The following is a 10,074-nucleotide window of genomic DNA, read 5'->3' as shown; positions in this document are numbered from 1 at the left end:
ATCATTGAACACTTTATAACAAGCAGGAGAACCTGCAATAGTTTAACGAATTAGGTTTCGAATTCTCAATTGAGAAGGCACAAAGCTAACCCAGATGGCTTCGCTTTTGGAAAGACTGGTAGAATATGTTATACTTTCAGCTAAGCTTCCAGCTTATCAGGGCTCAATATTTCCTCTCTTTCTTAAATATAAAATCAATGTCTTATATAAGTGAGAGAGAGAAAAAAATATCTGACAGCAGAATGTGTCGTTCATAGTTGGGATTTTTTTTTCCAGAAGAATTTTTCCTTTTCTTTTCTGCCAGTGCATTTCCATGGACTAACCTGGATTATTTCATGAGTAGATGAACCATTGCATTCTTCTTCAACTATTCTGGAAGCCAGCAAACATAATAGACTCCAACACAAGAAGAATTTTTGGTTCCACCATCATAAGAGCCAAGGATCTATCCAAAAGATTGGTAGCCAGGATAAAAGTTTATGTGCAAGATCTCTCTCCCTGCTCCCCACCCTCACAAGAAAAAAAAAAGAAAAAAAGAAAAAAAGTTGGTTAAATCCTTAGATTTTGACATTTCTCTGTCTTTGGCACAAACTGCTCTGGTTCCCAATGGTAGTTGTCATCAAACTGAGCCTTTCCCCCTCAGGGTTAGAATGCCTGTGCTTATTCCTGGTAGCACTTCAAGAACTCAGAGAGCTGTGCTCATTCTAGACTGCCAAGAGCTATGCTCCCAGGTCCTTCCCTCGGTGGGAAGGGCCACGGCTGGCCTAGAGAGGAGAGCATAGAGGAACATAATGGACTCTTCCATGCTTCAGGCACCCATCCGCTCAGCAGTGCCCCAACGGGCACCCACCCTCCACTGCCATGGCCTCTCCTAGCCTCACAGCCCAGGTTCCTGTGCCGCCACGCCCAGGCCTCCTGCTGGCAGCACCTCCTCCTGCAGACTCCTGGCCTCCCAGCCGCGCTGGGGTCTCACCATGCCACCCGCAGAGGCTGAAACAAACCTCTTGTTCATCACGTTTTTAATTTCCGAAATTAAAAGTTGGTTCTCTGATTTTTATTTTCTCAGAAGAACATGGTTTGGTTTCATAGGCATTTTGCCTTTGCTTATATCCTTGAGGATAGTGGCTTCTTTTTGTTTCCTCTGTCCCACTGATTGTTTCTGTTCACTCCCCCCCCCCCCCCCCCCCGCCCCGTTTATTTTTGTACCTGTCTCCCAAGTTTATCTCTAGAGATTGCTGGCCGCCTCTTACTATGTTAAAACCAGAAGCTCACTGGAAGAAGCGTGTTGGGGTGTGTTAGTGGGGAGGTTATACTAAACCTGGCTGCTAGGATTCTAGGACCAAGGCAGGAAAAGCAGGCTGCATTTCAAAATGTAGATTTTTCTATAATAGTGCTGTTCTTAGTTCCTATATCACCCCTCCCTCATCCTGTATCTTTTACTCTGAATCCTGAAGCTCCTGGGCTCAGTTTCTACAGATTGAGCCTCTTGCCACCTAGATGGACGTAAGTAGGGCAGTTTCCCGAATGCTCGAGGAAACTCAGCAACTTCAACCAATTGGCATATGGGTTTTCAGTCAATCATATCTCACCATTTGTTATGGACATTCTGTCAGGCAAACTAGATCACTTCCTAAGAGTGTTCCACTCCTGCAGACACTGGATTCCTATTTCTTCTAGGTCTGCTAAGTCTATTAAGTCTCCATTAGTTTATTGTGTAAACATTTTCTGAAATATTTCATGCACTGTCTCTTATGTTCTCCTTGTCCTCGTGGCTAATAGCTTTTTAATTCTTCATTGATAGTTTAATAAATTTTTTAGAGTAAGAGCTGATGGGCAAGGTTGGTCAATCTGTCAAGTTTAACTGGGAGGGCTCAGTAGTCAGCTGCTGACATTTCTAAAACATTGGACAACATCATAAGTGTACATATGGTCTGGGAGCAATATGTAATGCCATGTTTCACTTGTAAAACTAGGATATATCCTTTTGCTCAACCTTCAATGTATAACCAGAATTTAAATCCCCCAGTAGCTATCATCCTAACCCAGTGATATCATCCTAGACCAGGTTTCTACAATCTGAATTGAGGGGGGGGGGGGGGGGGAAATGTAGCAAATGTCAGAAACTAACCTGGATTTACTGGCTGCCTGAGGTCTGCCCAACAACTGATTTATAATAAGTACTTAATATATACAATACTTGTTGAAGGAAGGAACAAAGAAGAACCATGAGCTTGTTTCAGGGTAAAAAGCAATTAGGCTAAATGCTTTCAATTAAGATTAGTGCTTATCTATAGCTTCATAATTATCCAACCATAGGAATACCATTGACACTGTTAATAAAGAAGCTAAAATTCAATAATGTAATTGGAAAATAATATTGAAACAGGGACTGTACACAATAAAGTGTGTGTGTGTATGTATGTGTGTGTATGTGCGAGTGCGCACGCACGCTCGTGCGCTCCTACACATTCTTAGGTTCCGCTTTTCTTTTTCTTTTCTTCTTTTTTTAATTGAAATTTATTTTTAAAGGGATAGGGAGAGAGTCAGTGAAACCAACATGAGAGGGAAACATCGATTGGCTGCCTTCTGCATGCCCTCTCTCCCAGGGATCGACCCGCTACGTTTCAGTTCATGGGCTGACACCCAACCGACTGAGCCACCCGGACAGGACTCAGTTTTTCTAAAAGATTACTTCGTCTCACTGGGTCCTAAGGGAAAGCTGGCTCAGGAGATGCAATTGTTAAGTCCTAATCTGAAGTTGAGAGAGGAGAGTGTGCAAGAGAGTAAAATGGGGAACCATTCATCTGACTTCAGTGAGAAAAAAACATCTTTTATATAATACAATGATATAATGATACCTAAACATGCCACTTATAAAATAGAAATATAGATTCAAGAAAAATATAGAGAACAGCAAAAATTTTATATAAGAGAATATAGAAATAGATATGGCTATTTTGTCATTGAAATAAAACCTTAAAATATATGAAAAATCTGATTAATAGATCAAAATTAATAATGAACATTTTATCAGAAAAAAATATTGAAATTAAAATAACAAAAGGAGAAATTTAAAAAAGTAAAAAATATGCCTGATATCAAATGAACAAGTTGAAGTCAGTGCAGTGATATGTCATAATAAGGCTGTAAAGTCCAAGAAAAAAAATAGAAAGTATCTTCAAACTTCAAAAGTGTGAGGAAAGTAAGCAGATTACGACCAGGAAACCACATGTCAGAGTTTCAGACTGCCAAAGACAGTAGAGTGACATCTTCAAAAGTCATACTTAAAGAGAAAGCCTGTGACTCCAGCCTGCTGTGCCCTCACGGGTCCCTATAGCCTGGAGGCCACAGGATCATTCTAGGAAAGGTCAACTCCCCACATTTTCCTACTTATGTGTCTTTCTTCAGACAATAGTCAAGTATTGTACTGAGAACACCAATAACTAGAGGATTACAGGAAAACTCAAAGTCTTCAAATGTCTTGTAAACAAACTACTCACTCTAGTCATACATAAGAAATATGAAGAAGGAAAGATAAAAGAATGATCATTAAAAGTAAAATACAAACACATTGGTGTGGATTTTAAGTAATTCCAACAATTTTTGGAACACAGTCATATTTTAAGTGTCATATTTTAAGTGTCATATTTTAAGTTATTCATATAGAAATCATAAACAATGTGACAGGATAGAAACAGAAAATATTAAAAAGTGTCAAATATCTGATAAAAAAAAATAATACAAAAGTATTGGGATTGCTGAGGCAGATACAATTTTATATATTATACCAGTCAAAAAATATGTATTGTGTATTTATGTGCCAGACACAAAGCCAGATGTTGCAGTAGACAAAGAGAATCTATCGCTATATATAAAAGCCACGTGACCAAAAGGCAGTGGAACGACCAGAATGGCCAGAATGGCCCGTGGCTATGACACGCACTGTGGCGGCCAACTGGCCTGATCAGGGGTGGGCTGGCCAGCCAACCGCTCTCAGCCCCTCCCTCCTGCCAGCCCCGCCCCCGAATGGGTCTCCTACCCCAATCACTGAAGTGTGACCTCCAGTGAGTCTAAGTAAACACTCTCCAGTCTTCATAGACCAGGAACCTAAATGACGAGTGAGCAGGAGGAAAACTGCTCATGGTCTGGACCATCAGTCAGGTGTCAGGAGAGGTGTCCAGCACAACCACAATTCTCTCTCCACTGCTTATTGCCAAAGAGGTCAGGCACATCACACCACGGCCTCTCTTTAGATGGTTTGTCAGCAGGGAACTAAACTGAATTACCTGTCTAAGGAGAGGCTTAGAAACAGGAGCTGTAAGTGTCCCTGACACTAATGCACCTATGAAGATTCAACTCATCTGAAAACCAACAGCAAACATGTATACACCCTGCAAAGATCTTTGACACTAATAATTCACCCTGGCTGGCCCTGCCCCCATCGCCTCCCCACCAACCCCCAACTCCGATTAGGGGTGGGCAGCATGAATTCATGCACTGGGCCTCTAGTACAGTGATGAACAATAAAAAAGTAACACCAACTGCCTCTCAAATAAGAATAATTGATACAGACAAATGTAAATGGGAAAAAAGATACAAGTGATACAGAGACTATGGAGCGAATAAGGAGTTCTAATGTTCCTGGCATTACAGATGAGGCCTGAACTTACGTTTTAAGTTGTTTAGAAGAAATTTTATAAATAGGATACTTACATTCGGGATGATACTGTGCTTTCCAGCCTTCATTACCCTACATAACTCCATTCAAACTTGCTCAAGTATTGTCTTCCCTGTCTTTTCCTTCCTCTTCATGACACACGTACAGATACACACACACTCACCTATAGTATCATAGTGATATCTATCCATGCTGCCCATCACTTATCTCACATACTACATAGTCACTGACTTCTCCATCCGCAGTCTCCAGGACCCACTAAGCTCCATGAGGACAGAAAGTTTGCTTGTTCTACTTTTCACCACCAGCAGCTAGTATAGGAATACCCTTTTGGTCTCTGTCTCAGTAGAAACTCCCAAAGTTCCCTCTTCCACTTCAGGTGGGACTATATCTACACTAATAAAAGAGAAACATGCAAATTGACTGTGCCTCCACCATGCCCACAAGCTACACCCACCAGCCAATCAGGAGCAAGTATGCAAATTAACCCAACCAAGATGGCTGTGGCCACAGAGCGAGCAGGCGGCTTGGATTTCCCCAGCAATGGAGGAAGCTAAGCTTCTCCCGCGCCCCCGCATCCCCTCCCCGCTCTTGCCAGCCCTGGCCTCGGCTCAAGACTACAAGTTTCAATTATAGAAGATACATAAATTCCAGACACTAGGGTCTCCACTTGGGTCACCAGGGGACCTGGCTGGCCTGCAAACTACCACAGGCCTTTCATCCAGCCAGCCTCATACCCCAAGGGAAACCACACCCTGATCCGGGACACCCTTCAGGGCAAACCAGCCAGCCCCCACCCATGCACCAGGCCTCTATCCTATCTAATAAAAGAGTAATATGGAAATTGACTGCCACTCCAACACAAGATAGCTGCTCCCATGTGGTCAAAGATGGCTGCTCCCATGTGGACACAAGATGGTCATCACAAGATGGCCTGCAAGGGAGGGCAGTTGGGGGTGACCAGGCCTGCAGAGGAGGATAGTTAGAGGCAATCAGGCTGACAGGGGAGCAGTTAGGCATCAATAAGGCTGACAGGGGAGTGGTTAGGGGATGATCAGGTTGGCAGGCAGAAGCAGTTAGGGGCAATCAGGAAGGCAGGCAGGCGAGCAGTTGGGAGCCAGCAGTCCTGGGTTGTGAGAGGGATGTTCAACTGCCTATTTAGGTCTGAGGTGTTCCAGATTGGAGTGGGTTCAGTCTGGGCAGAGGGACACCCACCACACACACACACACACACACACACACACACACACACGCAGAGGAAAGTTCAGATTCTGAATTGAATTATTGGCATTTCTGCTTCCAACCCTGGGACAAGAAAAACAAAAGCTTGCCTGTGTTCTTGAAATGGATTTGGAGTGATCTCTTTTATTCTTTTCAGTGTTTTATAGCAATAAGAGCCAAATATAAATAATCTCTACAATTTATCTTTTCATGTGTATCATGGGCAAGTTTTTCAGCAAGAAAATTGTATAATATTTAACTTAACACAGTAATAAATAAACTCACCAATTGCCAGAATTAATACCGCCTAATGAGTAACTGTTGCAGTGGTAAAGCATAATGTTCTGCAAATTTTCAACTTCATATTATGGCTCAATTCAGCTCACCTTTCAAACAGGGTTAATGTTTTTGGCTGGCGATGCAGGCTGTGAAAGGACTTACAACTAAAAGAAGGGACAGATGCAGAGAGAAAGTTTATTTTCCCCGAAGGGAAAGAGCCTGTGCATTGCAAAGAACAAAAAGCTGCTCCCCCTTTTAAAGCCTTGCTGCTGTTGCTAGGAGACAAGGAAGGAATGGGGACATAGAGGCTGAAATTGAGCAGACATCAGGGAAGTTGCAGTTTGTTAGTTCTAAAGGCTGTAAAACACTCTTAAAGCAAAAAGAGTTACAAAGTTACAAAGAGTTCAAAGGAGCCTTGTTTGAAGGGGAGAAGGGAGGAGAACTTTCTACCTAGAGACTTCCTGATCAAATCATCCAAGTTGTAAAAATAGCAGGAAGGAGGGGTTTGTCTGTAAGAATGTAGCCTTGAGAGTAGCTTATCTTGTCTTGTACTTTGAACACAGGAGCTGTTTGAATCAGAGGAGTGAACCATCTAGGGGTTTAATTACCAGATGATTCTCATAAATTGTGGAAGGCCACAGCAAAGAAAAAGAAAGGCCTTTTTCCCCAACCCTAGATAAAGTATGACCTTTTGGATTCTGTGTATCACATGCCATCAGATCACTTTCCTCTACACACTTAAGATCCCATAGACTTATTTTGCCTATTTTCTCCTATAATTTATATTTTAAAAAATTCACAAATGTGAGGCATATTAATTTAATCCCCTGGATATTTAACAAAAGGTTTTAATAACCTCGCTTTATTAAAATTCTAATTAAGGATTTATTCTACTTACTATTTGTATATTAAAAAATAATCCCAAAATTTAGCAGCTAAATGCAACTATTTGATTTTGTTCACAAAGATATGGCTCAACCATTACACCTTAACACATCTGAAATTTTTTTTAAAGAGAATATTACCCTAGCCCGTTTTCTCAGTGGTTAGAGCATGGCCTGCAGACTGAAGGGTCTTGGGTTCGGATTCGGTGAAGGGCACGTACCTCGCTGCACACTTGATCCCAGGTCCCAGATACAGATGAGTGTGGGAGGCAACCACTTGCTGTCTCTCTCTCTCACATCATGTTTCTCTCTCTGTTTATCTCCTCCTCCCTTCCACTCTCTCTAAAATGTCAATGGGGCGGGTGGGGGGGGGGGCGGGTAATCCCTTGATGAGGATTAACAAAAAACAAACAAAGAATCTGACAGGGCTCAGCTGGGTGCTTCTGACTCGGGTTCTGTACTGTGACTGTAGTGAGATGTTGGCTGGGGCTGTGATCAGCCGGAGAGGGTTCACTGGCTTGGTGGAAAACTGAAAGCAGCTGGAGTGCCTGTCTGCTACTCCCCAGAGCACCTGCTGTAGCCTCTGCCGTTCGGCAGTCCCACAATCGGACTCTTCTCACTTGGTGGTTCAAGTATTCCAACCAACAAGGCAGAGGGGGTACTTTGTGGCCTCGTCTGACATGTAGCACAGCGTCACTGCCACAATCCAATGTTGCAAACATGTAACAGGGCACCCAGACCCAAGCAGAGGGGACACAGACCTCACCTCTCGACGTGAAGTCAAGTTCACTCTATAAGAACATTATATGGGATGAGAGATACGGATGCAGCCATCTTTGGGTTAGAGGCCATCAGCTGTTTGGTTGTATACACCAAAAATATCAGGAACGTTGTCTAAGTCTCTACAGATATAAAATTAGTCTCCCACCTGTATCATCTTACAATTAACTTCTGTAACAATAAATTTCATTGCTAACCACCTTTTTAACCTGTCACTTTGCTACATAAGTTGACAGAAAAGAGAGTTGTTAGTCTTAATACGAGATTTGCTATTCCTTCATAGGCTCTAATGAAAGAAGAGAATTAATAGAAATGTTTACTAGATTCCAGAGGAAATAGTGACATGTAAATTATTCCTACCCATTTAATTATGTCTTTTTAAAAGAATGGCTTTTATGGCTTCCATTTGATATTAATAAATAAAAAAATGAGGAAAATGTTTATTAATCTTTTTATTAATTAATTTCTTCAAAACTTTTCATTAAAACAAAGAAGATAAGTGTATATGGAGTTCTATTTTCCTGCTAGACTGTGGTAAGTACTATATATCTAGGTATATACCTATACCTACATCTCTAAGTATATCCATATCTATGTTCAATCCTCATATCAACCTTCAGATGAAGTAGAGATTCAATGACATTAAGTCGTTTTCCAAAGTCACAGAGCTAATTTGTAGCAGAGCTCATTTGAAATCAGTATTCAGTGAGTTTAAAGCTTGCGCTCTTTCTACAGCATTGCTTATATTAAAATATTACTCCAAGTGCATACTTTTTCTTGCTGGTGTGGTCACTGAATACTTTCTCAAAATTACTTTTCCTTGACAACTTATATTTTTCTTAAATTTTTTTCGATAAAAATATTTCTACTAGTTAAGAATGTAGCTTTCATAAATGATACATGATGATTCTCTTGAACTGCAGTCGTTTGTTTCATATTGGCTTTCTCATCATCTGAAAATCTCAGAAATCTCAAAACAGTTGCAGAGGTGAGAATCTTTTCATTTATACCTGCATTCACTCAGCCATGGCTCGGAAATTCCATTCTAACTTGATAAAAAGAATCGTTAACACAACAGGGACCTTATTTTCTCATGGAATAAAATTTGCCACCAGACAGGTATTTAATTTTATAACTCAGATCCTTCCAAATAACTTTACTTTGCTCAGATATCCAAAAATGGTACCAATCAGCTTACATATGTGTTATTAAAGAGAGGAACCTGAAAATGCATTGCCATTAATACATTCCTGCAATCTATACAATTGAATCTCTAACATCTTTACTATTTCAGGGTGTTTTTTTTTTAAATATATTTTATTGATTTTTTTTTCTTTCTTTTTTACAGAGAGATAGAGAGCTAGAAACATCAATGAGAGAGAAACATCGACCAGCTGCCTCTTGTACACCCCCTACCAGGGATGTGCCCGCAAAGAATGTACATGCCCTTGACTGGAATCGAACCTGGGACCTTTCAGTCTACAGACAGATGCTCTATCACTGAGCCAAACTGGTTTCGGCTACTATTTCAGTTTTTATGTAGAACACATTTAGTTGCCATCTAAAATATACTTTTTTAAAAATCCTCACCAGAGGATATTTCTTGCACTGATTCTTAGAGAATGGAAGGGAGGAAGAGAGGGAAAGAGAAACATTGATGTGAGAGAGATACTTTGACTGGTTGTGACCTGACTGGGCCTGGGATCAAGCCCTTAACCCAGATACATGCCCTTGACCAGGAACTGAACCTGCGACCCTTCCGTGTGCAGGCTGGGTTGCTCTAACCACTAAGCAACTCTGGCCATGTCTCAATACTTTAATAAATCATGTTTTCAAACTGTGAATTATTATCCAGTTGAGATGATACTAATAGTCCTTCCATGTTCCAATGTGCCTGGTTTATGCCTGAGTTATACCAATCAAGGACTAGGGCTGGAGGGGTTTTTTAATCTTCTACCTTAGGCACTGTACCATACCATTTTGGGGTCACTGAGGACTACTGCAATGTTTGACAGAGAACTGTGAACTAACACCTAAATTAAGGGCAATTTAATTGTGCAAAAGTAATAGGTTCTTTACAGTGATTCACTATGACCCCCCATCCACTCCCCTCCACACACACAACACACACTAAATGTTTTTTTAAAGTATGTTTTTATTTATTTCAAAGAGGAAGGAGAAGGAGAAGGGATAGAAATGTCAATGATGACAGAGAATCATTGATTGGTTGCC

This window comes from Pipistrellus hanaki (assembly GCF_964339955.1).
Source record: "Pipistrellus hanaki genome assembly, chromosome: 3".
NCBI lineage: Eukaryota > Metazoa > Chordata > Mammalia > Chiroptera > Vespertilionidae > Pipistrellus > Pipistrellus hanaki.
This window is presented reverse-complemented; position numbering follows the sequence as displayed.